We start from the raw sequence: 27,090 nt of genomic DNA on the forward strand, positions 1-27,090 counted from the left end.
AATCGGGGAGTATGTGGAAATCAATCTGAACAGGGAGGTGTCGACGGTCACATTCTGGGGGCATTGAAGGTGGTGGTCCGAGGGGAGATTATCTTGTTCAAGGAACACAGGGACCAGAGGAGGAGGGAGGAGCATGGAGGCTGTTGGATGAGATAGTTGAGCTGGAATGAAAATACATGTGGGCCCCAAGTAAAGAGTTGTTGGCGGAGGCAAAGAGGTTGCGGGGCAGGTCGATAGGTTGACGATGGGGAGGGCAGTGGTGCAGTTAAGGAGGGAGAGGAGATTGCAATATGAATATGGGGAGAAGGCGAGCCGCATGGTAGCCCACAAGCTGGGGAGGCAGGCTGCAGCCAGGGAAATTTTAAAGGTGCAAACGGAGAAGGGGGAGGTAATGTCATAGCCGGGGGAGATAAATGAGGCGTTCCAGGGGTACTATGAGAAGTTATACAGGGTGGAGCCGGATGAGAGGACGGGGATATGGGATGGTTCATGGACGGATTGGAGCTTCCAAGGGTGGAGGAAGAGAGGAGGCAGGCATTGAGGACAACTGGGGCTGAGGGAGGCGATTGATAGCATTGGAAAGATGAAGTCAGGGAACTCTCCTGGGCCGGATGGCTTTCCGGTGGAGTTCTGTAAGATGTTTGCTACAAAGTTGGCACTGCATTTGTTGGGGATGTTTAGTGAGGCATTGGGGACGGGGGAGCTGCCAGAGACAATGATGCAGGCATCCATCATACTTATGCTGAAGAAGGGGAAGGAACCGTTGGGAGTGTGGGTCATAAAGGCTCATTTTGTTCCTGAACACAGGTGTGAAGGTGCTGGCTAAGTTGGTGGCGGGAAGTATGGAGGTATGTGTGCCAGGAGTGGTTGCGGAGGATCAACGGGTTTTGTAAAGGGCAGGCAGCTCTCCAGTAACATCAGGAAGCTGTTAAATGTAGTTGTGATTCCATTGGTGGAGTGGGTGCCAGAGGTCATTGTCCCTCTAGATGCAGTGAAGGCTTTTGATCGGGTGGAGTGAACGTGTCTATTTGAGATCTTGGGTAAGTTTGGCTTTGGCCTGAAGTTCTTGGCATAGTGCGCTTGTGGTATGCAGCTCCAGTGGCAAGTGTAGTTACAAATGGGACAAGCTCATGGAGCTTTGGGCTGCACAGAGGTACGATACTGAGATGTCCGCTGTCGCCGTTGCTGTTCGCGCTGGTGATTGAGCCCTTGGCGATGGCCCTCAGGGGGTCAGTGGAGTGGCAGGGGATTGTGAGGAAGAGCAGGGAGCACCAGGTGTCACTGTACGTGGATGATCTGTTGTTGTTTGTGTCGGATCTACTGGAGAGTATGGGTAGGATCATGGGAATATTGGAGAGGTTCTCTGGGTATAAGTTAAATGTCGGAAAGAGCGAGGTGTTTCCGGTGATTGCAGCAGGGCTGGGGACGAACTTGGGAATCGTTCCATTTAAGGTAGCTTGGGAAAAGTTCAGGTACTTGGGCATTCAGGTGATGGGGGAATGGGCTCCGATGCACAGGCGGAATTTAACAATATTGGTGGAGGAAATTAGGGGGGATTTTAAGAGATGAGACACATTACACCTGATACTAGCAGGGAGGGTGCAGGTTGTAGAAATGAATGTGCTACCAAGGTTCCTGTTCGTTTTCCAGGCCCTCCCGATCTTTCTCCCGAAGGTCTTCTTTCGGAAATTGGAGACGGTGATTTTATGGGCAGGGACGGTGCCGAGGGTAAAGAGGGCCCTGCTCCGAAGCAGAGGCAGAGGCAGAAAGGTTGGCGTTCCCAACCCTGCTGCACTACAATTGGGCAGTGAACGTGGAGAAGGTGAGGTGATGTTGGGGGGGAGGGCATGGGGTGGGTTAGGATGGAGGAGGAGTTGTGTTGGGGATCCAGTTTGTGGGCCAGGGTGATGGCTCTGCTACTGTTAGCTCCGGGGACGTATATGGGGAGCCTGGTTGTACAGTCGATGCACATCAAAGCTTTGACAATGGGTCATCTGGGGCGGAATTCTCCGACCCACCGCAGGGCCAGGGAATCGCCCGGAGCCGGCGTAAATCCCGCCGCCGGCGTAAATCCCGCCCCCGCCGTGGCCGGAATTGACGGAAGTGGGAATCGCACCCCGCCGATCGGTGTGCCCCCCGTGCGGATCGGCGTGCCCCCCGCGGCTGTCAGGTCTCTCCCGCCGACATGGTTTAAACCACCTTTGTGACAGCGGGGTTGGCACCGCGAGTGGGCCCCCGGGGTCCTGGGGGGGGGGGGGGGGGGGGGGCGGGGCAATCGGACCCCGGGGGGTGCCCCCACGGTGGCCTGGCCCGCGATCGGGTCCCACCGATCGGCGGGCAGGCCAGTGCCGTGGGGCCACTCTTTTTCTTCCGCCACCGACATCGCCTCCACCATGGCGGAGGCGGAAGAGACCCCCTCCATCGCGCATGCGCCGGTGGTGACGTCAGCGGCTGCTGACGCTCTGGCGCATGTGCGGACTCACGCTGACCGGCGAAGGCCTTTCGGCCAGCCCCGACGCCGGCCGGCGTAGCGCCAAAGGCCGTTGGCGCCAGTCGGCGTAGCGGGAGTCCCTCCGCCGCGGGCCTAGCCCCTAAAGGCGCGGAGAATTCCCCCGCCCCGCCGGGTAGGGGAGAATTTCGCTCCTGGACTCAAAACGTTAGCTTTTTTCTCTCCTTACAGATGCTGCCAGGCCTGCTGAGATTTTACAGCATTTTCTCTTTTGCGTTTATACTGAAATACCATAGTTCCCTTTTGATCTCCTATTTAAATGACTCGCTTTAGAAGCCAGGCTTTTAGCACATACATGTGAAGTGTATTCTCATATCAAAACATCCTTACATGGTGTTTCTTCTGACAGTGTCCAGGTGCGGGTGGTGTGCAGTGAGGCCGCATTTGGACTACAAATAGTATCGAGTCTGGTGATTATGTAATTAAATACGGACAGAGATAAGGGTATCTCACAGGCATATATGGAATTCACACATCTCACTGTTTCAAATGAGCCAATACCTAAACAATGTGGAATATCCAGTCTGCCTGTCTCATATTGTTTCATATTGGCCAAAAGAGAAGATCAAAACTCCATGGCAACAATCAGCATTACATTAAATGGCTGTGAGGTACCCTCACCTCTGCCCATATTTAATTACCTATTCACCACCAGACTTAATACTATTTGTAGTCCAAATGCTAAAAGTCATAAGATGTGTGGCAGCCATCTTAACAGCTTGTTGGGGCAGCACGGTGGCGCAGTGGGTTAGCACTGTGGCCTCATGGCGCTGAGGTCCCAGGTTCGATCCCGGCTCTGGGTCACTGTCCGTGTGGAGTTTGCACGTTCTCCCCGTGTTTGCGTGGGTTTCGCCCCCAAAACCCAAAAATGTGCAGAGTAGGTGGATTGACCACTCTAAATTGCCCCTTAATTGGAAAAAATTAATTGGGTACTCTAAATTTATTTTTTTTTAACTAAAAAAAAAATCTTAACAGCTTGTTTGTGTCCAATTTTTAAAAGTATTGACGTGAAGTTCATAATGTGACATGTCTTTACTGGGCATGAAATCAGCAATGCGTACATCTCAAGACTTATTTTTAAATAAATCTAATTATCTGGAAGTGCATTGAGTTATGAATGTGCCAAAACAGGCTATTTAATTTTTTTTTAATTCATTTATTTAATAGTTATTCAAAGCAAGATTATAAATTTGTGTATTTGCAATTTGAACTTGCAATGACACAATTTTACAACCATAGTGACAGTAAACTCTCATTTACTCAACAAGGCTCAAATGTTTGCCCAGTGTTGAAAATGGAGCCGTCTGAATTGTTTTATGGTGAAGCATTAAATCAGTTCCAACCTGTATTATTGATAGAGGTGATAGACAAGGCCCATTGTACGGGTAACCAACAAGATGAACATGTTTTGGGTGTATAAAAGGTGCAAAATTGGGTTTGTTGTTCCAAGACCAATGTGCTATCTGATGCCATGTTGCTGGAGTTAGCAAGAACACAGATCACTCTAATAATAATAACAACAATAATAATAATAATAGTCGCTTATTAATGATAACTCTTAGAATAATGTCAACAAACCAGCTATTGAACCTGCAAACATCTATTTCTTCAGCTCACAGACATGGGCAGGCTGTTTCTTTTCCAAACTTATAGCACAGGAGATTTAAATGGCTTTGCAGTTGACAGTCCCACAGACCTTATCCACATTTTGAGCACTTACCTCTACTCTAAAAAAATTATAACTCACAGACTGCGGCACAAGGTCCTCAATCCAGGAAACATTGATGATAGGAGAGTGGGCCTCCAGGGCTGGCAGCGCCAGGTGATGTCGGAACCCCCAGAGATCGCTCTGGCCACATCCTCATCCTATTAAGTAGCCCGGGGCCATTGGGCACCCCGAGGGAGGAAGGGGTAATGCGGCCCATGCCGGAGAGGTACCGGAACACCACAGCTCCTCTGAATCCACCCCGTTCCCTCCTGTCGCTCGTACATCCAATGGGTAGCGGGCCGAACAGGGTGGCACCACGGCAGCCAGAAGACAGCCTGCCCCATCCAGGCCCAGTCGCACTAGAGGATGGCCACCAAAGGGGACCCAGGTCACAGGGCGGAAATTGCATCAGGCTGCCTCCACGCCTGATGTACCACCTAGATGATGTGATAGAGCCCGTAACACCAAGAAGCTAGGCACCAGTTAAGTTGCCATGGGTGAAGCACATAGATTAGCAATAGGGACTATGGCACAATACCTGTAAAATAAAAATGAAAAAGTGAAATGACGGTGCTTCCGAGGTTCTTGTTCCTCTTTCAGTGCCTGCCCATCTTTATCCCCAGGGCCTTCTTTAGGAGAGTGACTAGCAGTATTTTGAGCTTTGTGTGGGCACATGGGAATCCGAGAGTGAAGAGGGTGTTCCTGGAACGAGGGAGGGATAGAGGCGGGCTGGCGCTGCCCAACCTTCTGGGGTACTATTGGGCGGCCAATGTGTCAATGGTGCGTAAATGGGTGATGGAGGGGGGAGGGGTGGCGTGGAAAAGAATGGAGGTGGCGTCATGTAGAGGTATGAGCCTGGGTGCCATGGTAACGGCACCGTTGCCGCTCTCCCCTAAGAGGTTTACCACGAGCCCGGTGGTGGCGGCGACCCTAAGAATCTGGGGACAGTGGAGACGGCATCGGGGGGGAAACAGGGGGCTCGGTGGCAATTATCGGTTCATCCCGGGGAACAAGGATGGGGGATTTAGGGGGTGGCAAAGGGCGGGCATCAGTAAATTGAGGGACCTGTTTATTGGCGGGAGGTTTGCGGGCCTGGGGGAACTGGAAGATAAATTTGGCCTTCCCCAAGGGAACATGTTCAGATACTTGCAGGTAAAGGCGTTTGCTAGGCGACAGGTAGAGGGATTCCCTCTGCTGCCCTCGCGGGGGTCGATAGACAGAGTGCTTTTGGGGGTGTGGGTCGGAGAGGGGAAGGTGTCTGACATTTATAAGGTAATGCAGGTGGTGGAGGAGTCGTCAGTGGAGGAGCTGAAGGTTAAATGGGAGGTGGAACTCGGGGAGCAGATAGAGGACGGGACTTGGGCGGATGCCTTGGAGAGAGTCAACTCTTCCTCCTCATGTGCGAGGCTTAGTCTCATCCAATTTAAGGTGCTGCACCGGGCCCACATGTCCGGGACCAGGATGAGTAAGTTCTTTGGGGGTGAGGACAGGTGCACCAGATGTTCGGGGAGTCCAGCGAACCACGCCCATATGTTCTGGGCATGCCCGGCACTGGAAGAATTCTGGAAGGGTGTGGCGGGGACGGTGTCGAGGGTGGTTGGATCCAGGGTCAAACCATTTTGGGGACTCGCGATTTTTGGAGTTGCGGTAGAGCCGGGAGTGCAGGAGGCGAAAGAGGCCGGTGTCCTGGCCTTTGCGTCCCTAGTAGCCCGACATAGGATTCTGCTACAGTGGAAGGATGCGAGGCCCCCAAGTGTGGAGACCTGGATCAGTGACATGGCGGGATTTATAAAATTGGAAAGGGTCAAATTTGCCCTGAGAGGATCAATACAAGGGTTCTATAAACGGTGGCAGCCTTTTCTGGGCTTCCTGGCTCAAAGATAGGTAACTGGGTCAATAGCAGCAGCAACCCGGGGGGGGGGGGGGGGGGGGGGGGTGTGTTCCTTATTGTAGTGTCTATTCTGTAACTTTATATTGTGTTAATTTGCGTTGTTGTTAAAATGCTGTGTTGTTCATGGAGGTGGGGCGAATGTTTATGATTGCTGATATTATTGTTATTTTTGGTATTTTACTATGGTGCATTATTGTTGTATAAATTCAAAATTTTTCAATAAAAATTATTTCAAAAAAAAAGAAAAAGTGACATGAAAATCGCTTATTGTCACAAGTAGGCTTCAAATGAAATTACTGTGAAAATCCCCTAGTCGCCACATTCCTGCGCCTGTTCAGGGAGGCTGGTACGGGAATTGAACCGTGCTGCTGGCTTGCCTTGGTCTGCTTTAACAGCCCGCTCTTTAGCCCTGTGCTAAACCAGCCGCTCACAATAAACGCACAATAAACACCTGTTCACCGACGTTCCAAAGTGCTCGGTGAGCTGTCTGAAGGAAGTGAAGGATGGGCTGGGCTGCGCTGGGAGCAGAGGGTGTGTTGGGTGGGGGAGGTGGGGAGCCCGCTGTTGTGGGCATTGGAGATGGGCATGGGCCAAGGCCCCCAAGGTGACCACCGCATACCGCCCTGTTACCCAGCCCCACCTTGCCCCTTCCATTCCTCCGCCACACATCCTATCCCGTACCCCATTCCCACCCCTGCCACCTGGGTCCCGTCCAAACATCCGCCACTCCAGGGGTTCAAGGGGACCGTGAGATGAAATGGCCAGCACGCATGCAGGGATCACCTGGGCGGACTTGGAGAGTGCTACCGAGGGCAGGGGTCAGACTGCTTCCAATGATGCGGAGCACCAGGACTCATCGCATAGCGAGTTATCATCATCCTCCATTGCATGGACCGGACCCGCTGATACTGCAAAACCAGGGTAAGGCAGACATGTAAGCATGGTGAGTGCTTTCATGCACACCCAGGTTCAACGGACTACACGGTGGACCTGTCCTGTACTGCAGCCCCTGCCCCTGCTTGGTCCCCGTCCTGCCTCCCTTCCCATCCTCACCCCGGTCAATCCACTGGACAATTTGCCGTCAGTACCGCACCCCTGGCCCCGTCTGTGCCTACCTGACACCAGGGCTCCTCCGACCCTACACCCGTCCCTGCCAGCAGTGGCACTGGTGGCTGGTGCTACCCATACCAATGGTACGCACTGCAGCCCCTCTGCCTGTACCTTCCCATGGGATCTAGTGTGGGAGTCCCCCTTTGGTGGGCTGCGAGATGCCCCGCCAGGAGGGTGGTGCCTGGTTGTGGGGGGGGGGGGGGGCTGGGTCTGTGGACTCCTCAGGGGGCAGCCTTTTTTGGGGGTGGGGGGTGGAGGCACCCAAATGGGCGGTGATGCTTGGCTCAACTATAGGCCATGATTGGCGGTCAGTAGGGTGTGCTACAAGATGGCTGCCCTTCAGGCCGCGGATATGGCGGTTCATGCCTGGAAATTCAGTTCTGGACCCCACGGACCAACCCCTGGTCACCCCCGCCACTCTCCCCAGCCTTGGTGGGCGCCCCCACGTTCAGCAGCAGGGGTGGCAGCCCACAGTGCACCATTGGGAACATGTCCTACCTCCTCTCTCTCACTCAGCAGCCACGTTGCCTGTTTCCCAATTTTAAATACCGGAAGTGAACCTCGCCGTTGGTAATTCCTCCTGGCGGAGGCAGATCATCGTTGGAAGCCTGGATAATGCCCACATGGGCCCATTAATGTTATGCCAACTGCATTTACTGGATGATTTGCATATCCACACCAGCGTGCGATGTAGAATGTATTTGTGTTGCTGTCGTGGCACCGAAGCATGACGTTCCGTGCGGCGCCAGGCGCGATTTTCGACTGGCATGCTATTCCCCGCCCAATTGTGTTTCACGGTTCCAGCATCGCTGGATGGAAAACCCCGCCACATTTTTTTCAATACTGACAAGTATAAACTCAGACAATTAGCCAAAATGCAGATTGAGTGGTCACATGCTTCAGCCCGTAGAGATGGAAAGCGATCAATTTGGCACAAGGGTAATTTTCACTCCATTGTTCACATGTGAAGAAAACTGAGACATATAAAACTAAACAGGTGTTGTTGAAGATAGTTGGCCTTGGTGAGACCACATCTGAGTGACGTATTCAAGTTTGGCCTCCAATTACCAAGATGATGTGTTATGGGCCAGGGTTTAGAGAACCCCAAAGTGTATCATGGAGATCACCTGACCCACAACTTTTAATAGATTGTGGTATGGGGAGCACATGGCTCACCCTACAGGTATGGTATAGCAGAAAATGGACCAGTGGTTTTTAAAACAAAACAATGTTTATTCTATGAACTCAAGTTAACCTTTTTTAAACAAACAGTGAATATCTTAGCAACCAGTAAATCAAATACACCCCCAAAGAATACAACACTAAGTAACCTGTATGCTGTCCTTTTACACCCAAAAGACTTAACAAACCTTCAAACAGGAGCACATTAGGTTTACATTTAATACTGAGATCGTTTATAATTCTGAGTTCGCCAAATGATCCATAGATAGTCTTTGGATGGCAGAGATCAACAGCAGAGCAGCTCACTGAAAAACACAGACACACCCAAGCTTTTCTCAAACTGAAACTAAAAAGCAGAAGTCGAGCTCAGCTCCATCCACACTCTGACATCACTCCAGTAACATGAGAAGCTCTATTTCTTAAAGGTACATTTCTTAAACACCCATTTCTTAAAGGATATTCTCTCATGACAGATGTAGAAGTTGGAAAATCCCAGAAACAAACTTTGAGACCGCTTCTTGACAGGACTCAGTGTTGGGTACAATGGGGATAATTTTCAGTATGCGTTAGTGTCAACATAAACAGCTATATGGGCCAACATCTCACCAGAGTCGAGATTCTTGCTGGCGCAATCTCATTTTCCAATTTTAATAAACGTATATGTAATGAAAAGGTGACTTCCGATGGTGGCCATAGAGTGAGTGAGTGGCCGCACACAGGCGGCTCCTGCTCGAAAGTGTTGGTTTTGGCCTTTTTCATCCAGGTTTTGGGCAGGTTCGGTGGAAAGGAAAAGTGGAGGGGAGAGTGTAGAGGAAGGAGTGCTCCCCTGGATGGGCATGTTTACAGGCTACCAGACCTGGCTGAAACAGTGAAAGATCTGGCGAAAGAGTTGGAGGAGGTGCGTGGCGCAGTACTAATTATGAAAATAATTGGCAGCACGGTAATACAGTGATTAGCACTGTTGCTTCACAGCGCCAGGGACCCGGGTTCGATTCCCAGTTTGGGTCACTGCCTGTTCGGAGTCTGCAAGTTCTCCCCATGTCTGCGTGGGCTTCCTCCGGGTGCTCCGCTTTCCTCCCACAGGTCCCGAAAGACGTGCTGTGAGGTGATTTGGATATTCTGAATTCTCCATCTGTACCTGAACAGGCGCCGGAATGTGGCGACTTGGGGCTTTTCACAGTAACTTTATTGCAGTGTTAATGTAAGCCTACTTGTGAGAATAAAGATTATTATTAACATGGTGGAGGGGGAAAGGACAGCTGCAGACGGAGCAATTGATGGGCTTCATTAAAGAGGAGTTTCGGCAGCAAAGGAAGGAAATGCAGAACTACTGGTCGAAAACTATTGAGGGGCAGTGTCACCACTTCCAGGGACCCTGGAATCGGTGGAAAAGTGCCTCAGAACACAGGGGGTGAGGATCCAGGACGTGGAGAACGTGGTGTCCGACCAGAGTGACCGTATTGTGTCTTTGGAGGTGGAGGTGGTGATCCTGGGGATCTTTACCAGTCATTGCAGCCAAAGGTGGAGGACCAGGAAAATAGGTCCAGATGACAAAACCTGCGGATTGTGGGAGTGGAGGGAACGAGCTATGAATTACGACGCGAGGATGTTGGCCAAGTTGGTGGAGGTGAAGGTGTTGGACAAGGCCCCAGAGGTGGACTGGGCCCATAGGTCCTTGAGGCAGAAACTGAGAGCGGTGGAGCTGCCACGGGCAATGATTGTGCGAATGCACAAGTTCCTGGACAAAGAAAAGATCCTGAGGTGGGCCAGAGTGAAACGGGTGTGTAAAAGGGAGGGAAATCAAACCGGGTTTATCAAGACATTGGAGCAGAGTTGCCCAGGATGTGAGTGGGGCTCAACAAGGCCAAGGCAGTGCTGTATCGACAACAGAGTCAATTCAGGGTGTTGTACCCAGCCAGACTTTGGGTAACCTATGATGGCCGGGAATATAACTTTGGGACTATGGAGGAGACAACTGACTTTACCTGGGATCATAAGAGGGCAGCAGAGCAGAGCTTCTGATTGGCTGTTGCGGGGAGATTTGCATACGTGCAGTGTGGTCAGCGTAAGTTGAAGGTGGTTTGTGAAGGGGCTGTTCTCGAGTGACAGCTTTACCCGAAACACTACTTATGTAGTGTCTCCCACCCATCCTCCTCCTCTAACCAAAAAAAAGTTCTGTCCGTTGGATTGCTAAACTAACAAGTTTTTTATTTTTATTTTTCAGTAGTTGGGAAGTTAGTTCAGTGGGAATGGAGGTTGGGGCAGTTGAATGTTCCTCCTGCAGAATTTGGGAGGAAAGGGTCACCTCGAGTGTCCCTGCTGACTACATCTGCGGGAAGTGCACCCAACTCCAGCTCCTCGAGAGCCGCGTTAGGGACCTGGAGCTGGATGAACTTCGGATCATTCGGGAGGCGGAGGAGGTTATTGAGAGGAGTTATAGGGAGGTAGTCACACCTCAGGTAAAAGAAGAAGGTAGATGGGTTACCGTCAGGGGAGGGAGAGGGAACCGGCAGGCAGTGCAGGGATCCCCTGTGGTTGTTCCCCTCTATAACAAGTATACCATTTTGGATACTGTTGCGGGGGACGACATACCAGGGGTAAGCAATAGGGCACAGGTCTCTGGCACAGAGTCTGTCCCTGTTGCTCAGAAGGGAAGGGAGAAGAGGAACAGAGCACTTGTCATTGGGGACTCCATAATTAGAGGAACAGACAGGAGGTTCTGTGGGAACGAAAGAGACTCACGGTTGGTGTGTTGCCTCCCAGGTGCCAGGGTTCGTGATGTCTCTGATCGTGTTTTTGGGATCCTTAAGGGGGAGGGGGAGCAGCCCCAAGTCGTGGTCCACATAGGTACCAACGACATAGGTAGGAAGAGAGTTGGGGATTTGAGACAGAAATTCAGGGAGCTAGGGTGGAAGCTGAGAGCTAGAACAAACAGAGTTGTTATCTCTGGGTTGTTACCCGTGCCACGTGCTAGCGAAGTGAGAAATAAGGAGAGAGAGGAGTTGAACACGTGGCTACAGGGATGGTGCAGGAGGGAGGGTTTTGGTTTCCTGGATAAATGGAGCTCATTCTGGGGTAGGTGGGACCTCTACAAACAGGATGGTCTTCACCTGAACCAGAGGGGTACCAATATCCTGGGGGGGAGATTTGCTAGTGCTCTTCGGGGAGGTTTAAACTAATTCAGCAGGGGGATGGGAACCTAAATTGTAGTCTCAGTGTACAGGATGTTGAGAGTAGTGAGGTCAGGGATAGGGTTAAAAGTTCGAAAGAGGGCACCGGCAAGCAGGACGCTGGTTTGAAGTGTGTCTACTTCAACGCCAGGAGCATCCGGAATAAGGTGGGTGAGCTTGCAGCATGGGTTGGTACCTGGGATCTTGATGTTGTGGCGATTTCGGAGACATGGGTAGAGCAGGGAAAGGAATGGTTGTTGCAGGTTCCAGGATTTAGATGTTTCTGTAAGAACAGACAAGATGGTAAAAGAGGGGGGGGTGTGGCATTGTTAATCAAGGAAAGTATTACGGCGGTAGAAAGGACGCTTGAGGACTCGTCTACTTAGGTAGTTTGGGCCGAGGTTAGGAACAGTAGAGGAGAGGTCACCCTGTTGGGAGTTGTCTATAGACCTCCGAATAGTTCCAGAGATGTAGAGGAAAGGATTGCAAAGATGATTCTCGACAGGAGCGAGAGTAACAGGGTAGTTGTTATGGGGGACTTTAACTTTCCAAATATTGACTGGAAATACTATAGTTCGAGTACTATAGATGGGTCAGTTTTTGTGCAGTGTGTGCAGGAGGGTTTTCGGACACAGTATGTAGACAGGCCAACAAGGGGCGAGGCCACATTGGATTTGGTACTGGGTAATGAACCCGGCCAGGTGTTAGATTTAGATGTAGGTGAGCACTTTGGTGATAGTGATCACAACTCGGTTATGTTTACTTTAGCAATGGGAAGGGATAGGTATATACCGCAAGGCAAGAATTATAGCTGGGGGAAAGGCAATTATGATGCTATTTGGCAAGATTTAGGATGTATAGGATGGGGAAGGAAACTGCAGGGGATGGGTACAATCGAAATGTGGAGCTTTTTCAAGGAACAGATACTGCGTGTCCTTGATAAGTATGTACCTGTCAGGCAGGGAGGAAGTTGTCGAGCAAGAGAACCGTGGTTTACTAAGGAAGTTGAAGCACTTGTCAAGAGGAAGAAGAAGGCTTATGTTAGGATGAGACATGAAGGCTCAGTTAGGGCACTTGAGAGTTACAAGTTAGCCAGGAAGGACCTAAAGGGAGAGTTAAGAAGAGCGAGGAGAAGACACGAAAAGTAATTGGCGGATAGGATCAAGGAAAACCCTAAGGCTTTCTATAGGTATATCAGGAACAAAAGAATGACTAGAGTAAGATTAGGGGCAATAAAGGATAGTAGTGGAAAGTTGTGTGTGGAATCAGAGGAGATAGGGGAAGCGTTAAATGGATATTTTTCGTCAGTGTTTACACTGGAGAAAGACAATGTTGTCGAGGAGAACACTCAGGTTCAGTCGACCAGGCTAGATGGAATTGAGGTTGAAAAGGAGGAGGTGTTAGCAATTTTGGAAAATGTCAAAATAGATAAGTCCCCTGGGCCAGATGGGATTTATCCTAGGATTCTCTGGGAAGCCAGGGAGGAGATTGCAGAGCCTTTGTCCTTGATCTTTATGTCGTCTTTGTCGACAGGAATAGTGCCGGAAGACTGGAGGATAGCAAATGTTGTCCCCTTGTTCAAGAAGGGGAGTAGAGACAACCCTGGTAATTATAGACCTGTGAGCCTTACTTCGGTTGTGGGTAAAATGTTGGAAAAGGTTATAAGAGATAGGGTTTATAATCATCTTGAAAAGAACAAGTTGATTAGCGATAGTCAACACGGTTTTGTGAAGGGTAGGTCATGCCTCACAAACCTTATTGAGTTTTTTGAGAAGGTGACCAAACAGGTGGATCAGGGTAAAGCTGTTGATGTGGTGTATATGGATTTCAGTAAGGCTTGATAAGGTTCCCCACGGTAGGCTATTGCAGAAAATAAGGAAGTATGGAATTGAAGGTGATTTAGCGGTTTGGATCAGTAATTGGCTAGCTGAAAGAAGACAGAGGGTGGTGGTTGATGGCAAATGTTCATCCTGGAGTTCAGTTACTAGTGGTGTACCGCAAGGATCTGTTTTGGGGCCACTGCTGTTTGTCATTTTTATAAATGACCTGGAAGAGGGTGTAGAAGGATGGGTTAGTAAATTTGCAGATGACACGAAGGTCGGTGGAGTTGTGGATAGTGCTGAAGGATGTTATAGGATACAGAGGGACATAGATAAGCTGCAGAGCTGGGCTGAGAGGTGGCTGATGGAGTTTAATGCGGAAAAGTGTGAGGTGGTCCACTTTGGAAGGAGTAACAGGAATGCAGAGCACTGGGCTAATGGCAAGATTCTTGGTAGTGTAGATGAACAGAGAGATCTCGGCATCCAGGTACATAAATCCCTGAAAGTTGCCACCCAGGTTAATAGGGCTGTTAAGAAGGCATATAGTGTGCTAGCCTTTATAAGCAGGGGGATTGAGTTTCGGAACCACAAGGTCATGCTGCAGCTGTACATAACTCTGGTGCGGCCGCACCTGGAGTACTGCGTGCAGTTCTGGTCACCACATTATAGGAAGGATGTGGAAGCTTTGGAAAGGGTTCAGAGGAGATTTCCTAGGATGTTGCCTGGTATGGAGGGAAGATCTTACGAGGAAAGGCTCAGGGAATTGAGGTTGTTTTCGTTAGAGAGGAGAAGGCTGAGAGGTGACTTAATAGAGACATATAAGATAGTCAGAGGGTTAGATAGGGTGGACAGTGAGTCTTTTTCCTCAGATGGCGATGACCAACACGAGGGGACATAGCTTTAAATTGAGGGGTGATAGATATAGGACAGATGTCAGAGGCAGTTTCTTTACTCAGAGAGTAGTAGGGGTGTGGAACGCCCTGCCTGCAACAGTAGTAGACTCGCCAACTTTAAGGACATTTAAGTGGTCACTGGATAGACATATGGATGAAAATGGAATAGTGTAGGTCAGATAGGCTTCAGATGGTTTCACAGGTCGGCGCAACATCGAGGGCCGAAGGGCCCATACTGCGCTGTAGTGTTCTATGTTCTATCTATAAGCTGGGGGGGAATGCAATGTGGCAGGTATGGAGGATGAGTGTGGTAATGGGCAGGGTGGGGGCCATGTAGGATGGGCCCAATTAAGAGAGGGAATGAGCTAGGCAGAGCCTAAGGGTGGTGATGGAGGACACTAGTGGGGGGGCGGGGGGGTGGTGGAAGCGTCAGCCTCTGGTGAGAATTGTGACATGGAATGTCCGCAGGCTGAATGGACCGGTCAAGAGTTCCCGGGTGTTCGCACAACTGAAGAGCTTGAGAGTGGAGATGATTTTCGTGCAGGATACACATCTCTGGGTGAAAGATCAGATGAGGCTGAGGAAGGATGGGTGGGACAAACGTTTAACTCGGGGTTTGATTTGAAGTCAAGGGGTGTGGCCATTTTGTTGAGCAAGAAAAAGTAGTTTACAGGGGCCATGGAGATGTGGGACCTGGGTGGGAGGTATTTAATAGTGGGTGGGATGTTAGAGGGGATGGTGTTGGTGTTGATAAACATGTATGCATCTAATTGCGACCATGTTGGTTATGTAAAGCGGTTACTAGGAGCGATTCCGGACCTGAACTATCATCAGATGATCATGGGGGAGGGGGGGGGTGGAATTTTAATTGTGTAATGGAGCCGAGGTAGGATAGGTCAAGCCCCAACTCGAGGGGAAGGTCGATAATTGCAGGAGAGTCGGGAGAGTTCATGGGAAGGAGGTGATGGTGCATTAGTAGGATGCCGTCAGGGAAGGCCCGGGGGCCGGAGGGTTTTCCAGGGGAGTTTTACAAGCAGTATGAGACGGAGTTGGACCCCACCTGGTGGGTATGTTTAGTGAGGCAATGGAAAAGGGGGAGCTGCTGGCTACATTATTGCAGGCGTCAATTTCTTCGACCCCGAAAAAGGGGAAGAATTCTTTGGAGTGTGGGTCCTACAGGCCCATTTTGTTGCTAAAAACGGACGTGCAAGTCCTGGTGAATGTGATGGCGTGTAGGTTGGAGGGATGCGTCCTGGAGGTGTTTCTGAGGACCAAACGCGTTTTGTGAAAGGGAGGCAGCTCTCTAGTAACATTAGGAGGTTGCTGAATGTAATTATGACTCCATCGGGGGGACAGGAACCAAAGGTGATTGTGTTCATGGGCGAGGAGAGGCATTCGACTGGCTACAGTCGAGGTGCTTGCTCGAAGTTTGGGGAAGGTTTGGGTTTGGACCGAAGTTTGTGGCGTTTGTTGTATGCGTCTCCCATGATTAGTGTGCGAGTGATCGAGATGAGTTCAGGGTATTTTGGGTTGCACAAGGTGCCCGCTCTGGCCATTGATATCTGCTTCGCGATAGAGCCCTTGCAATGGCCTTTTGGGCGTCGGCTGTGAGGCGAGGGATTGTGAGGTGGGGTATGGTGCACCGGGTATCACTGTACGCGGGCGACCTGTTGTTGTTTGTGTCAGACCTGTTGGAAAGTATGGGCAGAATTATGGACCTGTTCGGGAGATTTGGGGTTTTTTTGGACTATAAGTTGAATGTAGGGAAGAGTGAGGTGTTCCCAGTGAACGCGGCTGGGCAGGCAGCAAACTTGAGGGTGCTACCATTTAAGGTGGCAAGGGAGTGGTTTAGGTATCTGGGGCTTAAGGTAACGCATGGATGGGCCATAATGCTTGGTTAGTGGAAGAGATTAAGGGGTCTTTAAACAGTGGGACACGTTGCACTTGAGGTTGGCAGGGAGGGTGCAGGTGGTGAAGATGTATATGCTGCAAAGATTCGTGTTTGTCTTTCAGTCCCTCCCAATTTTCCTCCCTGAGACTTTTTCAGAAGGTTGAGGCGCTGGTCTCAGAATGTGCGTGGGCAAGAAAGGTACTGAGGGTGAAGAGGGCCCTGCTACAAGGGTAGAGGCAGAGAGGGGGTTGGAGCTCCTGAACCTGATGCGCTACTAATGATGTGGCGATGCCAGCGTTGGACTGGGCACAGGAAGAAGTATTACAATACCAGGTTGAAGTTCAACAGGTTTGTTTCGAATCACTAGCTTTCGGAGCGCAGCTCCTTCCTCAGGTGAATGAAGAGGTGAGTTCCAGAAACACATGTATAGACAAAGTCAATGATGCAAGACGATACTTTGACTTCGAGTCTTTGCAGGTAATTAAATCTTTACAGGTCCAGACAGAGTGACTGGAGAGAGGGATAATCACAGGTTAAAGAGGTGTGAATTGTCTCAAGCCAGGGCAGTTGGTAGGATTTTGTATCCAACTCTCTTGGTTTGAGCGACGGGCTTAAGAGAGAAAAATTGTGCAAACTGTTAACTCCGTTTGGTTGGAATCAGGTTTTGTTGTTATTGTGTACGCTTGGAGTAAAATATCCTTTCAAAAAATATTTCTAATTAAAGGCTTTCCGGCAATATGTTCCCCCTCACTGAATATATAATATCATGTCGGCGAGATTTACAACAGTCATTAAAAAATGTGAAGCAATCGAGGGGAACCCGCTGGGGGCGTAAAGGTAAGTACAGCCCCTGGAGGAAGCCCCCAGGCTGGCACTGCCTGGGTGGGCCCATTGAGAGCCGATTTGAGGGTTTTTCCCTTTATGTGGGGCAGGGGTGTTGCTTCATAGCCAGTGTGGGAGGGCGGGGGAGGGGGGTTACCTTGATGCCTTTGTGAGGAAGGGAAAATGCTCCGATACCTCTGAGGAGTCCCCATGTCCGTGGGGAGGGGAGTGGATCTCAAACGCCGATCGGGGCGTCCTTTAAAATGGACGGCCCGATATCTGTGGAGCCAGCATTGTTGGTTCTGTCAGGCCCTGCTCCACTACAGTGACAGCAGTAACCACGGGCGGGAGAATCGCCGGTGGTCGGTGTGAATCCCGCCCCTGCCATCCTCCCAATCTCCTGCCCCCCAAAGACCGGCCAGGCGTGAGTCGCGCCGCCCACCTCGGAGAATGGCGGGGTCCGGAGCGACTCAATGGGCGCTGAGACCGCCTAAATACTCCAGCCCGCGATGGGCCGAAGTCCCGCCTGCCTGTAGCCGGTCCCGCTGGCGTAAATCAGAGTAGGCGGGACCTGGCGGCGCGGGCGGGCTCCGGGGTTCCTGGGGTGTCCTGGGTTCCCCGGGACGAGCCCCCATGGTGGCCTGGCCCGCGGTCGGCGCCCACCGATCCGCGGGTAGGGCCTGTGCCGTGGGGGCACTCTATTACTCCGCATCGGCCGTTGTCGTCCTCCGCGATGGCCGATGCAGAGACAAACCCTCCTGAGCATGCGCGGGGATGACGTCAGCATGCTCTAGTGCTCCCGTGCATACGCCAACTCGTGCCGGCTGGCGGAAGCCTTTCCGCGCCAGTTGGCGTGGCGCCACGCCCCTATCCCGCCAGCCTGCGGGGCGCCAACCACTCCGGGGTGGGCCTAGCCCCTGAAGGTGCGGAATCCTCCGCACTACTTTGGGGCGGCCCGACACTGGAGTGGTTCACGCTACTTCATCCTGCCGGGACCCCCCGCCCCACCGGGTACGGGGGAATCCTGCCCCACATCCCCAGATTCTCTGTGAACAGAGTACCCAGAGAGAAAACCCGCTGTGAAGCTGGTGGGCTACATGCCAGTTTTCTCGCTGAAGCCGACACTGGGACAAATTAACAGATGATTCCGCCCAATATGTTTCTCCTTGGAGAAGATCATTGAATCATAGCATCTCTACAGTGCAGAGGGAGGCCATTTGGCCCATCGAGTGTACACCAATCCTCTGAAAGAGCACTCAACCTAAACCCACTCCCTTGCCCTATTCCCTGATCTGAATATCCCTGGACACTAAACAGCAATTTTTATCATGGCCAATCCACTTAGGGGGTGAGGGAAGTGGGTAGCTGACTAAGGCTTGAAGAATTTTAAAGGCGTGGAAGAATTTAGATCCAGAAATGTTCTCCTTTCCGGCATAAAATTGGCTGATGCGAGAACACATGTGAGAGTTAAGTCAAAATAAAAGAGCAAAATTTAGGCAGGAGGGCTTTTTTCAAGAAGAGACACGATGGGCCAAATGGCTTCCTTTTGCACTGTAATAATTGTATGATTCTGTGAAGAGGGTAAATAAATTACCCCCAGGACAGTGAACTCATGGAACCAGTGAACATTACGGCACAGAAGGAGGCCATTTGGCCCATTCTGCCCATGCTAATTCTTTGAAAGAGCTGTTCCATTAATCCCATTCCCCCGGCTCTTTCTCTATACTGCTGCAATTTTCTTCCCATTCCAGTATTTATGCAATTCTCATTTTTAAAAAAGTCTTTTTATTCTCATTTTCCACATTTTCATCAAATACGCAACAAAAGAAACCCAACAAAAGATAACCTCCCCCAACTCTTCCTCTCAATTGGCTTTAATCCCCTCCAAGGATATCTTATCCTCCCCAAAATCCTCTAATAGATCGCTGACACCATCCCCTTCTCCATTCCCCCTGCCGGCAATACCTCTTCCAATAATGTGGAGGCGGGTGCTATTGGGGAGCTCTGAACCTCCTACCTGGCAAAGTCCTGGAATTGCAGATATCTAACTTCCTCCCCCTGCCCCAGTCCATATTTTCCCCCCAACTCCTCCAGCCTCGCAAAACGGCCTTCCAGAAACAAGTCCTTTAATACCTACCTGCCCTCTCCTCCCGTCTCCGAAAACTCCCATCCCACTTCCCTGGCTCAAACCTATGGTTCCCCCTAATTGGCAGCTCTCTTAACCCCGTCCACAACTCAAAGTGCTGCCTGAACTGCCTCCAAATCTTCAACGTTGGACTTCTTCACCACCGGACTCCCAGGATATTTACCCGGGGCCTTCGGGAGCGGCGTTGTTGCCAATACCCTCAGCCCTGACCCACAGCACAGATTCTCCATGATCTGATCCTAACCCACTGGGACTCCCCCCCCCCTCTATCCCCCACCCCCAACTCTTCACCTTTCTGGCATTCGCCCCCCAATAACAGTATAATAAATTCGGGAGGCCCAACCCTCTCTGCAGCATTACTTTCCTCACCCTTGGTACCTCCCTCCCCCAAATGAGCGACGTGATCAACTTATCCACCTCCTTGAAAAATGCCTTTGGCAAAAAGATTGGCACCTTGCCAAATCCTCTTTCACCCTCCCCGCCAAGCTAATGATATTGTACCTGCAGAGTACCGCCCAGTCCCTCGCCACCTGCACCCCCAAATACCTAGAGAGAGTATCCGCTCTGCGGAATGGCAGTCCTCCCACCCCCAGTCGGGACACCACAAAGTTTTCACTTATTTCCAGGTTTCCTTATACCCAGAAAGGGACCCAAATGTTCGTAGAAGGTCCAATAAACCCCCATCAATGCACTCGGCTCTGATACATACAGTAATAGATCATCCGTGTACAAAGGCACCATATGTTCCACATACCCTCCCTCCCCATGGTACTATTCCCTTCAACATCCTGAACTTCAGCGTGATGGTCAAAGACTCAATCGCGAACGCAAATAACAGAGGGGACATAGGGCACCCCGGCTTATCCCCCGATGCAGGGAAAAGTACCCCAAATTCATATTGTTTGTGTGGACACTCGACCTTGTTTCCTTATACAATAGCCTTACCCACTTGTTAAATGTTGGCCCGATCCCAAATCGCTCAAGAACCGCAATCAAATACCCCCCCACTCTACTCGATCAACTGTCTTTTTCACATCCAGTGCAACCACCACCTCTGTCTCCTTTCCCTCAGCCAGTCTCAAGACTACATTTAGCACCCTCCTAATATTTGATAATAGCTGCCTCCCTTTCACGAACCCCGTCTGGTCCTTCCCTATCACCTTGGGGAGGCACCCTCCAACCTAGCCGCCAGTACCTTTGCCAATATCTTCACATCCACATTCAGTAGCAATGTAGGCCTGTATGACCCACACTCCATCGGGTCCTTGTCTTTCTTCAGCAACAGGGAGATTGAGGCCTACCCCAAAGTTTGCAGCAGCACCCCTGATGTGACCATCAATTCACACGAGACAGAGAGTTGAAGTGAACAGTGGCTTTAATCAACTAGAACAGTGCCTGCCTGCGACTGCCCTGTACTGAGAGCCACCTACAGGGCAGCTGCTCTCAAAATCTCCCCTCAAGGGGGCAGGACCCACAAGGGCACCAACTTGACACAATCAGTGTAATACAATACAACGGTCCATAGGTGGAGCCCACATGGGCAACAGCGTGGTACAATGTAGTACAGTGGTGAGTGGTTACCATAATACGTTCACTACATTCACCCCCTGTTAAAAAAATTGAAGACCGGTGGGGGGTGAAGGGCTCACAGGTTCAGTCTGTCCGGCGCCCGTATCGAGCACTGTGATCACCGGAGCTCTGGTTTCGCAGCCGGCATGGGTGTTGAACTCATCGGTGCGGGCATGGGTGGTGAACTCGTCGATGCGGGCACAGGCATGGACTTCGGGAGTGTGTCTTCAGAAACTTCATTCCTGTAGGTCAGCGAAGGGGGAAGGGAGTATAGGAGGGAGTGTGGAGACCATGTAGGGACAGGTTGGGGGGATAGGTTGGGGTGATGGTAGGGGATCTTGTGGGTGCCAGGTCCCGGAGGGAGACCGTATCCTGTCGGCCGTTGGGGTGTTCTACTATGCGTACTGGGGGTTGGTATGAAGGAGTTGGACCCTCTCGATCAGGGGGTTGGACTTATGGCTCCTCACGTGCTTGCGGAACAGGATGGGCCCCGGTGTCTTCAGCCAGGATGGAAGCGAGATCCCAGAGGTGGATTTCCGAGGGAAAACAAACAGGCGGTCATGAGGGGTCTCGTTTGTGGCTGTGCAGAGGAGTGACCTAATGGAGTAGAGTGTGTCAGGGAGGCCCTCCTCCCAGCGTGAAACTGGGAGATTCCTGGACCGTAGGGCCAGGAGTATGGCATTCCATACCGTCGCGTTCTCTCTCTCCACCTGTCCGTTTCCCCGCGGGTTGTAACTGGTCGTCCTGCTTGAGGGGATGCCCTTACCGAGCAGGTACTGACGCAGTTCGTCGCTCATAAACGAGGAGCCCCGGTCACTGTGGACATAAGTGAGGAAATCTTCATAAGGTGAAGATACGATGCAGGGCCTTAATGAGGGTGGCCGCAGTCATGTCGGGGCAAGGGATTGCAAAGGGGAAGCGGGAGAACTCATCAATGACATTGAGGAAATACGTGTTGCAGTTGGGAGAGGGGAGGGACCCTTTGAAGTCGATACTGAGGCGCCCAAAGGTCCGGGTTGACTTCACCAGGTGGGCATTATCCGGCCGATTGAAGTGTGGCTGACACTCCACGCAGATTTGGCAGTCCCTGGTCATGGCGTTGACCTCCTCGGTGGAGTAGGGCAGGTTGCGGGCCTTGATGTAGTGGAGAAGCCGGGTGACCACGGGTCACCGTGGATGCCCCGGAGTCGGTCATCTTGGGCGTGGCGCGAGTGCCGTGGGACAGGGCATCTGGGGGCTCGTTGAGCTTCCCAGGATGATACACTATATCATAATTATAGGTGGAGAGTTTGATCCTCCACCTCAAGATCTTATCGTTCTTGATCTTGCCCCGCTATGTATTGTCGAACATGAAGGCTACCGACCGTTGGTCGGTGACGAGGGTAAACCTACTACCAGCGAGGTAGTGCCTCCAGTGCCATGCAGCTTCCACAATGGCTTGAGCTTCTTTTTTGACTGAGGAGTGTCGTATCTCGGAGGCGTTGAGGAGACGGGAGAAAAATGCTACTGGCCTGCCCGCCTGATTGAGGATGGCGGCGAGGGCGACCTATTGACACGTCGCTCTCCACCTGGAAGGGATGGACTCGTCCACCGCACGCATTGCGGCCTTGGCAATATCTGCCTTGATGTGGCTGAAGGCCTGGCGGGCCTCAGCCGCCAGTGGGAAGATGGTGGCTTTGATCAGTGGGCGGGCTTCGTCCGCATAGTTGGGGACCCATTGGGTGTAATAAGAAAATAACCCGAGGCATCTTTTCAGGGCCTTGGGGCAGTGGGGGAGGGGGAGTTGCAGGAGGGGGCGCATACGGTCGGGGTCGGGCCCCAGAACTCCGTTTTCCATGACATGCCAAGGATGGCTAGTCTGTGTGGTGAATTATAAACACTAATAATCCACACTGTATTGTACAATATGTGTTGAGCCTGTACCTTGTACTAGATCATGTGTAGTTGCGCGGCTCTATCCATAGGGGGAGATGAGGAGCTTGTACTGGGCTCCACCCTTGGCTCCTCCCCCTAACCGGAAGTATAAAGCTTGCTGTTGTGAGCCTGCCTGCCAGTTCATCTAGAGTTCATATCGTCACAGGCAGGCTCTGTTGTAAGACGATTAAAACCACTGTTCGCTTCTAACCACGTGTCGCGTGAATTGATGGTCTCATCAGTCTGGTTGTGTGGAAAACGCAACTCTCCTTGTTATAAGTGAGGTTGAGGGCTTGGGCAGTTTGCAGAAACTTCTGGAGGTTGGTGTTGTGATCCTGCTGGTCGTGGCCGCAGATGGTGACATTGTCTAGGTACGGAAATGTGGCCCGCAGCCAGTACTCATCTACCATCCGGTCCATTGTTCTTTGGCAGACCGAGACCCCGTTGGTGACGCCGAAGGGCACCTGGAGGAAGTGGAAGAGGTGGCCGTCTGGCTCAAAGACCGTATAGTGACGGTCCTACAGGCGGATTGGGAGCTGGTGGTACGTGGACTTCAGATCCACCATGAAGAACACCCGGTAGTGTGCGATCTGATTAACCATGTCCGCTATCTGGGGGAGGGGGTACGCATCGAGGTGCGTGTACCGGTTTATGGTTTGGCTGTAGTCTACAACTATCCGGTTCTTTTCCTCGGTCCTGACGACCACCACCTGAGCTCTCCAGGGGCTATTACTGGCCTCGATGACCCCTTCCTGCAAGAGTCGCTGGACCTCGGACCTGATGAAAGTCCTGTCCTGGATACTGTACCGCCTGCTTCTGGTGGCGACGGGTTTACAGTTGGCGGTGAGATTTGCGAAGAGCGGGGGGAGGGTTGACCTTCAGGGTCGCAAGGCTACATACAGTGAGAGGGAGTAGGGGCCCACCGAACTTCAGGGTCAGGCTCCTGAGGTTGCACACTGGAAGTCCAGTCCCAACAGAAGAGGAGCGCAGAGATCGGGGAGTACATAGAGCTTAAAGTTTGCATATTCGACGCCCTGTATCACGAGGTTCGCGACATTGTACCCCCGGATCTGCACTGAGTGCAATCCGGGAGCGAGGGAGACTGTTTGAAGTATGGGGGAGATTTGGAGCGAACAGCGCCTGACCGTGTCTGGGTTAATGAAGCTCTCCATGCTCCTGGAGTCAAACAGGCAAGGTGTTTCGTGTCCATTGACCCGGACGGACATCATGGAGTTCCAGAGGTGCTTTGGGCATGACTGGTCGACGGTGACCATGCCGAGTTGCGGGTAGCCGGCGTGGTCAGAGGTAGTAGGTGGTCCCAAGATGGCTGCCCCCTTTGGTCATACATGTCGGGCGTCGAGGAAGATGGCGTCCAAGATGGCAGCCCCCATGAGTCGCACATGGCGGGCCGCGTGGTAGACGGTGGACAAGATGGCGGCCCCCGTGAGTCGCACCTGTTGTGTGGAGTTGAAGATGGCTGCCTCCACGGTCAACATGAGGCGGATGACGTGTCCGGAGGGGGCGGAGCCGGCAGGCACGCAGCCACGCTGCGAGGTTGCAGGCCTGTGAGTCGGGCCTGCGATTTGGAGGACTTGGACCTGGCCAGGCAAACTTTGGCAAAGTGTCCTTTCTTGCCGCAGTCACTGCAGTTTGCGCTCTGAGCCAGGCAGCGCTGCCTGGGGTGCTGGTGCTGGCCGTAGAAATAGCAGGGCAGCCCCCAGGGTTGGGCAGCCAGCCGCGCGGCACAGGCCTGGAGTACTCTCTGGTTGGGAATCCACGAGGGGATTGTGTGATCGGATGGGAAAGCGTTGAGCCTTTGAAACGCTACTTCTAGGGAGGTGGCTAGTTTTACCGTCTCTTCTAGGTCGAGGGCGCCCTTCTCGAGCAGGCGCTGTCTGACGTAGTAAGCATCCCGGACCGCCAGTTCCATGTGTTGGGAGGCCGTGACGGCCTTGTACTTGCAGCTCCGCGCGAGGACATTGAGGTCGCGTAGGTACTCCTCCAGCGATTCCCAGGGTGTTGGCGGTGAGTGGTGAGAAGATGCCGCGCGTACACTTCGTTCACCAGACTCACGTATAGGCGCTTCAGCATCGCTAGGGCGTCTGCGTATGTGGTCGCTTCCTTGAGTTGTACGGATATTTGATGGCTCACCCAGGCATGGAGGAGGCTCAGTCGGTGACGGCAGGCAAGGAGGAGGCGGCGAGGTAGGCCTCGAAACATCGGAGCCAGTGTAAAAAAATCCCTTTGGCTTCCGCGGCCTGCGGATCGAGTTCCACTCGGTCATGTTTGAGGGCTGCTTCCATAGTGATGTTATAGTTGATTAAATTGATGCGACCATCAATTCACACGAGACAGAGAGTTGAAGTGAATACTGTAGTGGCTTTAATCAACTAGAACAGTTCCTGCCTGCGACTGCTCTGCAATGAGAGCCGCCTACAGGACAACTGTTCTTTATACCTCCCCTCAAAGGGGCGGAGCCAGGGGCAGAGCCCAAAAGGGCACCAACATGATGGTCCATAGATGGAGCCAACATGGGCAACAGCGTGGTACAATGTAGTACAGTGGTGAATGGTTACTATAATATGTTCACCACAATCCCCTTTCCTACGCCTCCTCAAACATGCCCACCATCAGCGGCACCAACCTGTCCTTCGATTTTTTATAATACTCCACCAGGAACCCATCCGCCCAGCTACCTTCCCCGACTGCATCCTCCTAATTGCCTCCTCCTTTATCTCCTGCTCCCCTACAGACCTCTCCAATGTGTCTCTGTCTTCTTCCCCCAACCACAGATACTCCAGCACGTCCAGGAACTCCCGCATCCCTGATCCTCCCCGATGGCTCTGAGCTATACAAATTTTCATAGAATTCCTCAAACACACTGTAAATCTGTTCCGAGGCCACCAACAATTTTCCCGTCCTATCCCGCACCTGGACAATTTCCCTCGCCACCGCTTCCCTCCCAAGCTGGCTGGCTAACATGCTCCGCCTTCTCTCCATACTCATAAACCGCTCCCACACCCACCTCAATTGGTGCACCGCCTTCCCCGTCGTAAGCCAATTAAAACCAGCTTGTAGTTCCCTCCTTCTATCTAAAGGTGCCCCCGCGTATCTCCTGTCCACCTCCAGCATCTCATCGATCAGCGTTTGCCGCTCCACCTTCTCCTCTTTATCCACCTTAAACAATATCACCTACCTCCTCACCACCACCTTCAGGGCCTCCCTTCCCCCGTGCAATTGAAACCCACATACTCCTCAATTACCCTCCCAATCTTTTCACAAAACACAACATCATCCCAAATATGGCCATACACACTCACCAGTGCCATCAGCCTCCCCTCCAAAGCCCCTGATACTGTCACATATCTACTCCCTGGTTCGGCACCACCTTCTCCATCTGGAACCTCACTCTTTTACTGACCAAAACCACAACCCCTGTGCATAATTGTCGAACCCTGAATGCAACAATTGGCTTACCTAACCCTTCCTAAGCCGCATCTGGTCCTTCATCCCCAAACGAGCCTCCTCTAACAATCACATCGGCCTTTAAACTTTCTGGGTGCGCAAACACCCTCGACCTCTACACAGACCCTCCCAGCCCCCTCAAATTCCACGCAACTAACCTAACCGGGCGTCCCCCCCCCCCCCCCCCCCCCACCAACTCCTCCTTTCCACCATCGTCATAACTCCGTGCCCCACCCTCTGTGCTTGCCCTGCCCCGTCCCATTGTTGCCATCGAACGCCTCCCAGAATCCCTCCATCCACTTCCTCTCAAAAATACCTCACCAATATCAATTACCCCCCCACCCCCTTAACACCTCATGGGCCCTTCAAAACCTACTCTCCAGGCTCCAATGTCCGAAGCCCCTCCCCCACCACACCTCCGTCCACTAGCCGCCTTACGCTTGCTACTGTGTGGGCCTCTATGCAATTCCATTTTGAAAATTACTACTGAATCTGCTTCTCACACCGTTTCTGGCAACACTCTCCAATTCACAACATCTCGCTGTGTGGAAAATATAATTATTCTGCTCTCGCACTGACTCTTTTGCCAATGATTTTTAATCTGTGTCCTCTGGTTACAAATCCTCCCACCATTGGAAGCAATTTCTCCTTACATAGGCTATCGAACTGCTGAGTTAAATCTTCCCTCAATTGCAGCTTCTCCAGTCTCTCTTTTCCGTAATCAATTTTGTATCAATATTGTCGCTTCCCCTTTCAGCCCACGGGGAGGGGGGTCTTCAACTCATGTCAGCAAAGAGGTGCAGGACTTTTAGTCCTAGAACCAGGGTAAAATGGGTTGATGGGTTTGGCAGGACTGCTGAACAAATCATCTGTCGGAAACATTTCAATTGCACTCCAAATTAAACATGATGGTCTCAAATTGTAACATAACAGCAGGAGATGTCAGCCGACTGGCTCTCCTTGCTCTCCATTGTGCTCACAGTATAAATAAAGGCTTGGC

Source organism: Scyliorhinus canicula, chromosome 7 (assembly GCF_902713615.1).
Source record: "Scyliorhinus canicula chromosome 7, sScyCan1.1, whole genome shotgun sequence".
NCBI lineage: Eukaryota > Metazoa > Chordata > Chondrichthyes > Carcharhiniformes > Scyliorhinidae > Scyliorhinus > Scyliorhinus canicula.